This window comes from Eumetopias jubatus, unplaced genomic scaffold (genome assembly GCF_037043125.1).
Source record: "Eumetopias jubatus isolate StellerSeaLion01/CBP00866 unplaced genomic scaffold, mEumJub1_p1.0 scaffold_10, whole genome shotgun sequence".
Lineage (NCBI taxonomy): Eukaryota > Metazoa > Chordata > Mammalia > Carnivora > Otariidae > Eumetopias > Eumetopias jubatus.
The window spans coordinates 48,919,045-48,933,805 of NW_028274816.1; the positions used below are offsets into that span (position 1 = coordinate 48,919,045).

General features: G+C 38.8%; 1 long non-coding RNA gene across 2 annotated transcripts in view; it reads right to left on the reverse strand.

Annotated features, from left to right (window-relative positions):
* Window positions 1-14,761, reverse strand: part of LOC148163203 (uncharacterized) — a 38,024-nt gene that overhangs the window by 18,615 nt on the left and 4,648 nt on the right. The gene's annotated exons all lie outside the window — the stretch shown is intronic.

The following is a 14,761-nucleotide window of genomic DNA, read 5'->3' on the forward strand; positions in this document are numbered from 1 at the left end:
TCAGAGGGTTATAAATAGCCAGATCCACTGAATTAACAGAAGAAAAAGCTTGGGACTGTTAGTGGAGAATGCATCTTCCCCACTCACCTATCCTTCAAGAGGAGAGATTTTTTTCCCTAAATACTCCTGGCTTCTTGTCCTACTTTTTATTTCTCTTCTGGAGAGGTAAAGCAAAATAGTTGATTAGAGAATTTGTTGCCTCTCTGGTCCAAATTAACCTTTTGTTGCCTGATGGGTGAAAATAGATCTTTACTTTTTAAGTTTTTTGTTTGTTTGTTTACCAGCTGGCATAATGGTAAGCTTTGTCATTAGAGGGTACTGGAGAGACATTGCAGAGGGAGGGAATTCTCCTTAGTTCTGGTGTGGCTTCCTCTCCAGGTTTCTGAAAGTAGGCTCTCTTCTCTAAAGCTTTGCCCCACAGTTTACTCCATTACAAACTGCCTCTGAAGCACAGCTTTCTCTAGCATTTGGCCACCATGTTTTCTCCATCCTTGACCAAGTCAGAGGCATCAAGCAGATTTTCAAACATGTGTCTATACCCCAGCTAGATCTATACTCCCTATACCCTCTTCATAGGCCTACACAGGCACACTGGGGGCCTCATGCAAGCCAGTACCCGACCTCTTCCACATAGCTAACCTGGAGCTGTTCTGGCTCAAGTCCTTCATGGATGTGTGCTAGGTTCCTGCAGAGAAAGGTCTCTATAGCTCCAGGTTCCAGTAGTGTCCACAGTGGTGCCCCAAACTCCCTCTATATGCCTATCTCTCAGGCTCTGCTCACCAAACTGCCTAATGAATATGAATCATATCTGCCCTGAGGAAAGCAGCAAACTTCTCTATCAGCTAGTAGTCTTTGATGAAATGTGAACCCTTTCCCTTCCAAGACTGTCCTTCCTTGGGTACTCTGCCTCAGCCCTGGAGTCCCTTTAGAGTCCCTTTCCATCTTAATACTTATATTATTATTGCCACTTAATAATTCTTTATATTAAGCTCCCCTGTTTTAATTAATGTGTGGTTTCCTGTCTTCACATTGGATCCAGATTAATACAGAGTTTGGAAGAAGACACAGGCATGAAGTGTCCTGGCCCTGCTTCTTTCCTCTTCACTTTCGAATCTGCCTATCTGCATAGAGCATGCATTCCCCAATGCTCTAGGTCAAGACGTGAACTTGGAGATTGGGAGCCTGTTCTTGCCACTGTCATGATTCACTGGGTCAGGCTGTTTATTTCTGGAGTCCAAACAGAAAGCTCATTGGACTCCTACCGTGACCATACTCCAATTTGCCTTTATCTATAATAAAAGTAATATCTGGCCTCCCTACATCTTAACTATTTGTCCTAAATCTCATTTAGATAACAACTGATGGGTAAAGGGTGGGGTGATGCACATGTGGTCTCTTCAGAAACCCTAGCACATAATGGCTGCATGGCACACAACACGATATATAAATATTTCCGACTACCCTATACTTTTATGCTCTTAACTTTTAGTAATTTCCATAAATAACGTTTGAAAGGAGAAAAATCCAGACTTGCTAACATGATCTATGAGAATCACCTTCCAGGGGCACCTTGATGGCTCAGTCCGTTAAGTGGAGTCCCGCTCTTGTTTCAGCTCGGGTCATGACCTCAGGGGTTGTGCACTCAGCAGGGAGTCTGCTTAAGGATTCTCTCCAAATGCCCATCTCCCCACTTGTGTGCACACACACGCATGCTCTCTCTCTCAAATAAATAAATCTTAAAAAAAAAAAAAAATCAATTTCCAGACCAGGGGCAATGACTACTTGCACCCAAGATGTTTCAAACCATGGGGGAGTGGTTTTTATTGGCTATCAGTAGGATGAGAAGAGTTGGAATTGTTATAAGACTGAGAATGGTAAGTGAACACTCCTGTTAAACCAAAATTCCAGTTGTCACATTCTGCTCATTCACTCAGCTCCCTTGGAAGGTGGATTCAGATTAAGAAACCAATGATGGTTCTGGTTCAAGATGGTAAACAGGAGGCTCCTGGACATACCACCTCCTACAGAAACACCAAATCTACAACTATATATGGAATAATTCCCTCAAAAAAATCCAGAAATGAGGTTAGTGACCTCGTTTATAGGTATACACCAAGCAATAAGAGAAAACCCATTTCTCTACTCCTAGGGTGGGAGTGGGTGACATACAATCTTCACAAATACCCCATCCCAGCACAGTGGCAAACCATCAGGAGAGAACTCAAATCACAGCTTCTCCCTAATGAGTGGAGGGTTTGAACCACATGTATGGAACACCACTATTAAAACTTATACCTGGGGTGCCTGGGTGGCTCAGTTGTTAAGTGTCTGCCATCGGCTCAGATCATGATCCCAGGTTCCTGGGATCGAGCCCCACATCGGGCTCCCTGCTCCACAGGAGGCCTGCTTCTCCCTCTCCCACTCCCCCTGCTTGTGTTCCCTCTCTTGCTGTGTCTCTCTCTGTCAAATAAATAAATAAAATCTTAAAAAAAAAAAAGACATACCTGAGGGGCACCTGGGTGGCTCAGTTAAGTGGTTGGTTCTTGATTTAGGTTCAAGGCATGGTCTCAGGGTCCTGGGATCGAGTCCCAAGTTGGGCTCTGCGCTCAGCAGGAAGTCTGCTTGAGGAATCTCTCTCCCTCTTCCTCTGCCCCTCCCCCGGCTCACTCTGGTTCCCAAAAAAATAAATCTTTTTAAAAAAAAGACTTACACCTGAGAGTCCCTCAAAATATCCAGCTCTGAAAGCAAATGGGGATTGTATCCATGAGATCCAAAGACTACAGCAAGCTAAGAAACCGTACCTAACAGGTTCGGCCATCCATCCCCTAAAGGCTCAGCACAGAGGCAGAAGACTGAAACTCCCAGTCTTACTATGGAAGAAGCCTATCTGGTCATCTTAAAAGCTGTGAGCTGAGGGGCAGTCTTCTAATATAACAAACATCTAGAGGCCAAATACAATTCTCTGCAGAGACTGAGGATACCAGCAGACACAATCTTCATGCTGTTCCTCTGCCCTAACACAGATTAATGGGGACTCCAGGAAAGGATCTTGTGCACACATCTGGCACCCTAACTATGGTGGATGCTGTCCAGAGGACACAACCCTTGATTGTCTGCTTCTGGTGACCAGTGGGGCTGTGTTCACTGGTTCAACAAGACAGTAGCAAATTAAGGAACTTAACTGGCTATCCTGCCAGGGCTCAGTGGAGAGGAAGGACAGAAACATTCATCTCCCAGTCTTCCCCTGAAAGAGGTATATCTGTATACTTTAAAACCTGCTGCTGAGGGTGCGGTTCCAATGAGACTGTATCTAGGTGCTGACTGAGATTCTTCCCTTTGGGACACTGATAGGTCTTGGCACACTCTCGACAACTGGGAGTCATTAAGAACAAGCCTAGACAAGCACAAAGGTTTAAGAAACAACCAAGAGCTAAGACATGGTTCATCTCCTAAACAAAGCCACTCCTCAAGACTGAGAAAGGTAGCTATTTTATCAAATCTACAGAAACCAACAAAGAGTGAAGGAAAATGAAGAAACAGAAAAATATGCTCCAAACAAAAGAGCAAGATAAAAATCCTAGAAATAGACCTTAATGAAAAAGACATAAGTGATTTGTCTGATAGAAAGTTCAAAATAATTGTTATAAAGATGTCCACTGAGGTCAGGAAACAATGCATGAACAAAGTGAGAATTTCAACAAGGACACAGGAAATAGAAGAAAGTATTGAACAGAAAAGACAGAGCAGAAGAATAAAATATAGAACTGAAAAATTCAATAGGGATTCAAGAGCAGACTTGATGAAATGGAAGAATGGATCAGTGAACATAAAGAGAGGGCAATAGAATTCATCTATTCAGAGGAGCAAAAAGAAAAAAATGAAAAAGGTTTATAAGAGATTTCAGGGGCATCATTAAGTAGAACAATATCTGCATTATAGGGGTCCAGAGGAGATGAGTGAGAGAGAAAGGGGCAAATAATTTGTTCAAAGAAATAATAGTTGCAAACTTCCCTAACATGGGTGAAAAAAACTAACATCCAGATCCAGCAAGCCCAGAAGTTTCCAAAAAGAAAAATCAAAAGAGACCCCTTCTATGATACATTATAATTAAAATGTCAAAAGTTAGGGGTACCTGGGTGGCTCAGTTGGTTAAGCATCTGCCTTTGCCTCAGGTCATGATCTCAGGCTCCTGGGATGGAGCCCCACGTCGGGCTCCCTGCTCAGCAGGTAGTCTGCTTCTCCCTCTCCCTCTGCCCCTCCCCACCCTCTAGTGCTCTCTCTCTCTCAAATAAATAAAAATCTTAAAAAATAAATAGATACATAAAATGTCAAAAGTTAAAGGCAAGGAGAGAATCTTAAAAGCAGTAAGAGAAAAAGAGCTTGTTATGAACAAAGGAAGTCCCCCTAAGACTATCAGCAGAAACTTCACAGGCCAGAAAAGAGTGGCGCAATATACTGAAAGTGCTGAACCAAACAAATAAATAAATAAATAATAAATAAACCAAGAATACTCTACTCAGCGAAGTTGTCCTTCAGAATCAAAGGAAATGTAAAGAGTTTTGAAGACAAGCAAATGATGAAGGAGATCATTATCACTATACCATGGTTATAGGATGTTAAATGGACTTCTGTAAGATGAAAAAAGAGCACTAATTAATAACAGGAAAACATGAAAACATAAATCTCACTGGTAAAGGTAAATATATAAGTAAACTCAGAATAATGTTGTGATGGTGGTGAGTTAATCACTTATAAACCTAGTATGAAGATTAAAAGACAGAATTAGTACAAATAAGAAAAATAACAAGAACTTAATAGATACAGGATAAAAGATGAAAATTGTGTTATCAAAAACATGAAGGGGCGCCTGGGTGGCTTAGTCATTAAGCGTCTGCCTTTGGCTCAGGTCATGATCCCGGGGACCTGGGATCAAGCCCCACTGGGACTCCCTGCTCAGCGGGAAGCCTGCTTCTCCCTCTCCCACTCCCCCTGCTTGTGTTCCTTCTCTCGCTGTGTCTCTCTCTGTCAAATAAATAAATAAAATCTTAAAAAAAAACATGTAACATGGTGACAGAATAAAAATGTAGAGCTTTAGAAGGCAAATCCAATCATAATTTGTTATCAGAAAAAAAACATAATTCGTTATCAGTTTTAAACATACTCTTATAACTCCAAGGTGGCTTATATAAGCTTCGGGGTAACCACAAAACAGTAGAGACACAAAAGATAAAGTAATTCATGCAAGTCACTATAGAAAATCATCAAATCAGAAGGGATGACAGCAAGAGAAAAAGAAAGGAACAAAGAAATTACAAAACAGCAAGAAAACAATTAACAAATGGCAATAGTAAGTCCAAATCTATCAATAATCACTTTATTTTTCTCAACAATTTAAATATAAGCAGACAAAATTCTCCAATCAAAAGGCATAGAACGCCTAAATGAATAAAAAAACAAGACCCAACTATATGCTGCCTATAAGAGACACAGACTGAAAGATATTCCATGCAAATGGAAACCAAAAGAAAGAGGGAAGCGAGACTTATATCAGACAAGATGGACGTTAAGAGAAAGACTGCAGTAAGAGACAACAGTCAATGTATAATAATAAAAGGGTCCATCCCATAAGAAGATAAAACATTTAATATTTATGCAAATATTTATGCATCCAACATGGGAGCAGCTAAATATATAACACTTCAGAACAATCAATGGGCCAAAGAACTAATCAAAAGAGAAATATTTTAAATCTCAAAACAAATGAAAATGGAAATACAACAACCAAAACCAATGGGATGCTGCAAAAGCAGTTCTGAGAGGGAAGTTTATAATGATAATAAACATATTAGGAAGTTAGAAAAATCTTAAATAAACAACCAAAGTTCACATCTCAAGGAACCAGAAAAAAGAAGAATATATTAAGCCCAAAATTAGTGGAAAGAAGGAAATAATAAAGATCAGAATGGAAATAAATGAAATACAAACCAGAAAAAGAACAATAGAAAGAAAAATTAAACTAAGAGCTGGTTTTTGTAAACATAAAATCAATAGACTTTTAACTAGACTAAAAAGAGACAGGGCTCAAATAAATTGAATCAATAATGACAGAGGAGATGCTACAACTGATACTACAGAAATACATATGGTCAATATGAACAATTACAAGCCAAGATACAAATAGAAAGATGTCCCATGTTCATGATTGGAAAAATTAATATTGTTAAAATGTCCATACCACCTAGAGCCATGTACAGATTCAACACAATCCCTATCAAAATTCTAATGACATCTTCACAGAGATAGAAAAAATGATCCTAAATTTTGTATGGAACCACAAAAGACCCTGAATAGCCACAGCAATCATGAGAAAGAACAAAGCCAGAGGCATCACACATCTTGATTTCAAACTACACTAGAAAGCTATAAAACAGTATGGTACTGGCATAAAGACAGAAACACCAAATTATGGAAACAGCCCAACTGTCCATTGATAGATGAATGGATGAAGAAGGTATGGTATATATATACATATATACATCATATTATTATTCAGCCATAAAAAAGAATTAAATCTTGCCATATGCAATGACATGGATGGAGCTAGACAGTATAACGCTAAGTGAAATAAGTCAGTCAGAGAAAAACAAATACCATATGGTTTGTCATATGTGGAATTTAAGAAAAACAAATGAGCAAAGAAAAAGAGAGAGAGACAAACCAAGAAAGAGATTTAACTATTGAGAACATATTGATGGTTACCAGAGAGGAGGTGGGTGGGGGGATGGTGGAAATAGATGGTGGGGATTAAGGAGAGCACTGGATGATGCATGGAATTGTTGTCACTATATTGTACACCTGAAACTAATATAACACTGTATGCTAACTATACTGGAATTAAAATAAAAAGGAAAAAGAAGGAAAAAAAAGAGAAACAGACTGACAAAATAGAGTGCATAATTAAATACCTGCATATACAGTGAACTAATAATATTCAAAGGGAGAACCAAGACACCAAATGGGTAGTCTCTTCAACAAATGGTGTTGGGAAAACTGGATAACCATATGCAGGAAAATGAATTGGGACTCCTGTCATACATCACTTGCAAAAACTAGACAGACATGGATGGAACACTTAAACATAAGATATCATAAGACTCCTAGAAGAAAATATAGAAAAAAAACTCCCAATATTTGTCTTAGTGATGATATTTTTGGATATGACACCAAGAGCAAAGGCAATAGGCAAAAATCAGTGAGTGGGACCACAGAGAACTTAAAAGCTTCTGCACACCAAAAAAAAAAAAAAAAACAATCAGCAAAATAAAAAGCAACCTACAGAATGGGAGAAAATATTTGCAAAGCATGTATCAATAAGGGTTTAAGATCCAAAATATGTAAGGAATACTACTCAATAGCAAAAACAAACAAAAAACCACACACAAAACAAAACAAACAAACAAACAAAAGCCCCCAAATGATCCAATTACAAAATGGGCAGAGGAACTATACAGACATTTTCAAAAGGGAGCATCCAAATGGCTAACAGGTACATGAAATGATGCTCAACATCACTACCTATCAGGGAAATACAAATCAAAACCACAATGACATATCACTTCACATCTGTTAGAATGGCTATCATCAAGAAGACAAGAGAAAACAAGAGTTGGTAAGGACGTGGAGAAAGGGAACCCTTGTACAGTATAGATGGGAATGTAAATTTGTTCAGCTACTATGGAGAACAATATGGAGGTTCCTCAAAAAATTAAAACTAGAACTATCATATGACCCAAAAACCCACTTTGGGGTATATACCCAAAGGTAATAAAAATAGTATATTGGTGAGATATATGCACTCCCATGTTTATTACATCATTATTCACAAAGTCAAGGTATGGAAACAACCCAAGTGCCATCAACAATGAATGGATAAAGAAGATGTAAATATACATACATATATGTATATATACACACACATACAAATAATATTCAGCCATGAGAAAGAAGGAAATCCTGCCATTTGCGACAACATGGACAGGCCTTGAAGATTTTATACTAAATGAGATAAATCTGACAGAGAAAGACAAATACTGTATGATACCACTTCCATGTGAAACCTAAAACACACACACACACACAAACAAAAACAAAAACAAAAAAACTGAATTCATAAGAAAAGAGAGTAAAATGGTGGTTACCAAGGGCTAGGGGCTGGGAGAACAGGAGATTTATTGTTTAATAGTACAAACTTGCAACTAGTAGATAAATCAGTCTTGGAGATGTAGTGCACAGTATAGTGATTATAAACAACAATATTGTATTATAAACATTGAACTTGTTAAGAGATGAAATCTTAATTATTTCCACCACAAAAAATAAATGATAATTATGTAATATGGTAGAGGTGCTAACAATGCTACAGTGGCAACCATACCACAATATATGAACGAACCAAATCAACATGTTATGTACACTAAACTTACATAATGATATAACAACTACACTTCAATTAATGAAAGAAAAATATTGAACTCAGGGCGCCTGGGTGGCTCAGTTGGTTAAGCATCTGCCTTTGGCTCAGGTCATAATCCCGGGGTCCTGGGATCAAGCCCCACATCAGGCTCCCTGCTCAGTGCGGAGTCTTTTTCCCTCTCCTTCTGCCCCTCCCCTTGCTCCTTCTCTCTCATTCTCTCTCTCTCTAATAAATAAAATCTTTAGAAAAAAACTGAATTCATATTTAAAAACATTCCAAGAAAGAAAATTCTAGCTTAAATGGTTCTGTGGTTGTAATCCACCAAATATTTAAAGGATATATGTCAATTCTGCACAGTCTCTACCAAAAAAACAGAAGGGAAAATGTCCCAACTCATTTTATGAGGCTATCATTACTCTGATACCAAAACCAGACAAAGGCAGTACCAAAAAAAAGTATAGACCAATATTCCTTATTAACATAGACACAAATTTGCTCAACAAAAAGTTAGCAATCAAAGCCAGCAATATAGAATACATCACAAACAAATTGGTTTTTATCTGAGGAATGCAACACCGGTTTAATATATGGAAACTACAAAAACTAATGATGTAATGTATGGTGATTAACATAACAGTAAACAATTTAAAAAATATGGAAACTAATTAATGTAATATACCATAGTAACAAACTAAAAACAAAAACAGATGATCATATCAACTAATGCAGAAAAAACATTTGACAAAATTTAATGTCTAATGATGGGAACTCTCAGCAATCTAGGTACAGAAATGACCTTTCTTAAGCTAATAGAGGACCTATCACCCATTGTAAAAGACTGAATTGCCTCCTGTCCCAGATCAGGAACAACACAATGATGTCCACTCTCATCACTCCTATTCAATGTCATACTGGAAGTTCTAGCCAGTGAAATAAAAAAAAAGAAAAAAAAGGAGGGGCAATCAAAATGGAAATGAAGAACTAAAACTGTCTCTATAGACATCATTATCTAACTACAACACTCCAAGCCATCTACCAAAAAACTAAAACTAATAAATGACTTTATCAAGACTGAGTACAAGGTCAACCTATAAATATCAATCTTATTTCTGTATTCTAGCAAGAACAAATGAAGACTAAAACTAGTAATTCTCCCAATCAAAACACTGAGGTATATATTTAAAAACACAAGTGCGGCGGGGGGGGGGGGGGGGGGGGTTGCTGGGTGGCTCAGTTGGTTGAGCATCTGACTTTGGCTCAGGTCATGATCTCAGGGTCCTGGGATTGAGCCCCGCAACAGGCTTGAGGCTCAGTGGGGAGTCTGCTTGGGATTCTCTCTCTCCCTCTCCCACCTCCTGTTTTACCTGGCCACCCCCTCCCCACACCCATCCCCCATAGGCACAGCTACAACCCCCTCACATCCTTCAAAACCCCTTCAGTCTGCCTGACAGAAACTCGAGGCTGACATTTCTCTAGAGGTCTGGCCCCTCTCCTCCCTTGGAGAGTGAATAAACTCTGTCCTACTTGTTGCTCCATTCTCTGTGCAATTCTTTGCTGCCCTCATCACGGGTCACCCTAACAGTAGGGGAAAAGAGTAGAAAATAAGAGGATTAGGGGCACCTGGCTGGCACAGTCAATAGAGCATGGGACTCTTGATCTCAGGGTTGTGAGTTCAAGCCCCAGGTTGGGTGTAGAGATTACTAAAAATAATAAATAAGCTTTAAAAAGAAAAAAGAAAAGAAGAGGACAAATCCAAACATTTACTAATTATCTAAATATAGTTCTCTTACATTCTGTATATATTTGAAATTTTTATATTAATAAATAAAAAGACAACCAGAGGGAGAATGATAGAAATTGAGTGCAGAAAATTTCAAAGAACTAAAGAAAATTTCCTAAAACTATACATTGTGAATCTCTGTATTAAAAAACACACAAGTGTCCTTCCAGTTTTTAAAAAGACCCACACCAATGTGTATCACTGTTAAATTTCTTAATTGGGATAAGGAGATCATCCTAAATAGAAAGAGAAAAAAACCTGTCCTATACAAAAGGACAAGTATCCAAAGGTCATAGACTTCCCAGCATAGAGACCATCTTTAAGTTAAGCTATATAGTACAATGCATTCAAAATTCTGGGGGAAAAATTGTTAACCTAGAAGTGTAAATCTAGCCAAGTTATTAATCAAGTGAGAAGACAAGATAAAGACATTTTTATACATGCAGGGGCCCAAATACTTTAGCCAGGATATTACTGGAGGATGTCTTCCACAAAAATGAAGTACAGTTGACCCTTGAACAATGCAGGGGTTAGGAGCACCGACCCCATGCGGTTGAAAATCCTCCGTAACTTTTGACTCCCCCAAAACTTAACTACTAATAGCCTACTGTTGACCAGAAGCCTTACTGATAACATAAACAGTTGATTAACACATATTTTGTACGTTATATGTATTATATACTGTATTCTTACAATAAGGTAAGCTAGAAAAAAGAAAATCATAAGGAAAAATGCATTTACAGTACCGTACTGTATTTTTTTTAAAAATGCACACATAAGTGGACTCAGGCAGTTCAAATCAGTGTTGTTCAAGGGTCAACTGTAGTAACTCAAGAGAAAGGAAGAGACGACATTAAGGACAGAAGGAACCCCACACAGTAAAGAAATGTAGGAAAATACCCAAGAGAATGATAATATCCCAAGAGGACAGCTAACTAACAGGTATAGAGAAAATCAAGTTTAGATTGTAGCAGGAAAAAAACTTGAGAAATGTCTTCAGGAAAAAAAACAAAAACAAAAACCTGAAATACCAGTTTTCATGTTGCATTTTTTTTTTTTGTTAAAGATTTTATTTATTTATTTGACAGAGAGAAACACAGCGAGAGAGGGAACACAAGCAGGGGGAGTGGGAGAGGGAGAAGCAGGCTTCCAGCAGAGCAGGCAGCCCGATGCGGGACTTGATCCCAGGACCCCAGGATCATGACCTGAGCCGAAGGCAGACGCTTAACAACTGAGCCACCCAGGTGCCCCTCCTGTTGCATTTGACTACATAACTCAAGATTACTGAGAGGATGTGTAGTTAAGAATTAACTTTACCTAAAACCTTTGTCTGAGCTCCTAGAAGGTAACCTCTAAAACTGTAGAATTTACCAAGTGATACGAGTGTCTCTGTTCATGGAGGGCCCCAGACCACACCTGATACTTCATGATAATGAGGTGACTTAATGGTGGACCCCTCAATAGTTTATGCTAAGGAGATGACTCAGGGTGGGGACAACCACACCAAAAAGACCAACTGTGCGATTAGACCTTTGGGGCTTTGAGCCATACAAACCCCTGACCTCTAGGGAGTGGAGGCGGCTGGAAATCAACTTTGTTCACATGGCCAATGACTCAATCAATCGTGCCTATGTAATGAAGTCTTGATAAAAACTCTGGACATAGAAGCTTGGGTGGGCTTCCTGGGTTAGCAATATCCACGCACATATTGCCACTCATTGACACTAGGAGGGTAATGCACCCATGGAGACACAGAAGGTTTCACATCTGGGACTCTCCAAGTCCCAGATTCTGCTCTGTCTTTTCTTTTGGCTGGTTCTGATTTGTATTCTTTTGCTACAATAAAATTGTAATAACAAGTACAGTGTTTTCCTGAGTTCCAAGACTTGCTACAGCAAGTTATCAAAACTGAGGGCATCTGTGAGACCTCCAAATTTATAGCCAGCTGTCTGAAGTGAGGGTGGCCATGGGGAGCCCTGAGCTTGCAGTTGATGTTGGAAGCCTAGAGGACTGTGCCCTTAACCTCAAGTTTGGCCCCCACTTCAGGGCCTTTGTACTAGCTGTCCCTTCTGCCTAGAATGGTCTTCTCCCAAATTTCCATGTTTCTCTTCCTTCTCCCCCCTTCAAATCTTTGCCAGATTTGACCTTCACCCCTGACAACTCTATTTCAAGTTGCATCTCTCCTCTCATTCCTTATTGCTTTTTCTGCTTTACTGTTTTCTGTACCATTTATTACTATCTGATCTCAAACACAGTTTATATATTTGATTACTATCTCTTTCAACCCTCTATCTGGCAATACTACATAGAAATCTCCTTGAAAATGGGGATTTGTTTACTGATGTATCTTCAGTGTCTATTGTATAATTAGCACTCAATATATATTTGCACCTGGGTGGCTCAGATGGTTAAGCGTCTGCCTTCGGCTCAGGTCATGATCCCAGGGTCCTGGGATCGAGTCCCACATTGGACTCCCTGCTCAGCGGGGAGCCTGCTTCTCCCTCTGCCTCTCTCTCTGTCTCTTATGAATAAATAAATAAAATCTTTAAAAAAAATAAATGAAACTTATAGCAGAATAGAAAAAAGGCAGTTTCATTTCTCTTCTTGTAGGACGATAAATTGGGCTAACATTTTTGAATAGCAATTCACTTTTATCTGTCAAAATCATAAATACATTTAACTTCTGGCTCAGCACTTGCAATTTGGGGATTTATCATAAACTAGCACATACATGCAAACCTATCTATACAAGTGTGTAGTGAGGAGTGACCTCAGCAAGCTTGGGATGCTCAAACCTTACACATTTCAAAGAAAGGACTGGCCCTTGACCACCTCCTGGGAGTCAGCCTCTGAGCCCTTGGAATATCCTAATAAAGGTGTCTTTGAATCTCTGAAACCTAAAAGCCACACCAGATAGTTTATGTTAACAATATGATTTATGGTGAATACCTGCTTTTGTATGCCTGGGGTATTGAGCTATGTTGTATCAGTTTGACCTCTGGGGGACTAGAGACTGAATAGCTAAGGTCATTCATGTGAGTGCTCATTTCTGTGTGACTGACCCCCAATAAAAACTCTGGATGCCAAGGCTCAAGTAAGCTATCCTAGTTGGCAACTCTTTGCGTGTGCTGTCACATATCAATGCTGGGAGAATTAAGTGCTCTCTTTGCAGCTCCACTAGGAAAGGACAACTGGAAGCTTATGTCTATTCTTTCCTGGGCCCTACCCTATGCTCATTTTTCCTTTGCTGGTTTTAATATGTATCCTTTTACTGTAATAAACCATAACCATGAATATAAGTTTTTCTGAGTCTTGTAACTCCTTCACTGAAGCATCAAACCTTAGAGTGATCTTCGAAACCCTCAAAACAACCACGTTATCTATTATAAATGTTAGCATTAAGCCTGGAAATAATCTAATGGTGCTGGGAAAACTGGATATTCACATACAAAAGAATAAAGTTGGGCCCCACCTTACACCATATAAAAGAATTAACTGAAAAGGGATAAAGGATCTACGCAAAAGAGCTAAAACTATAAAACTCTTGAAAGAAAATATAAGGGAAAATCTTCATGACATTAAATTTGGCCATGATTTCCCGAACATAACACTGAAAGCACAGGCAACAAAGGGTGCTGGGGTGGCTCAGTAGGTTGGGCATTCAACTCTTGATTTCAGCTCAAGTCATGATCTCAGGGTTGTGAGATGGAGCCCATCATCGAGCCCTGGTTCAGGCTCCATATTGGGTGTGGAGCCTGCTTGAAATTTTCTCTCTCCCTCTGCCTCTGTCCCACCTTTCTCGCACGTTCACTCACTCTGTAAAAAAATAAAAAATAAAAAAATAAAAATAAAAGCACAGGCAATAAAACAGTTAAGTTGGACTTCCTCAAAATTAAACTTTGTGCAACAAGGATACTATCAACAGAGTGAAAAGGTAATCTACAGAATGCAAGAAAATATTTGCAAATCATGTACCTGATCAGAATATAAAAAGAACTCCTACAACTCAATTAAAAGATATACCAAGGAGTTGAATACTCACTTCTCCAAAAAGAGATATATATGGCCAATAATGAGTACATAAAAAGGTACTCAACATCATTAATCATTAAAAAAATACAAACCAAAACTACAGTGAGACACCCTTCACACCCATTAGGATGGCTATTATCAAAAGAAAAAAAACCCCAGAATATAGTAAGTGTTGGTGAGGGTATGGAGAAATTGGAATCCTTGTGCATTGCTGGAGGGAATGTAAAATGGTGCAGCCACTGAGGAGAACAGTATAAGAATTTTTCCTCAAAAAATTAAAAACTTAATTACCATATGATCCAGTATGTCTACTTCTAGGTAGACACACAAAAGAACTGAAAGCAGGGTTTCAAAGACATATATGTACAGCCATGTTCACAGGAGCATTATTCACAGTAGCCAAAAGATGGAAACAACTCAAATGTCCTTCAACAGATAAATGGATAAACAAAGTGTGGTATAAATACACAATGAAA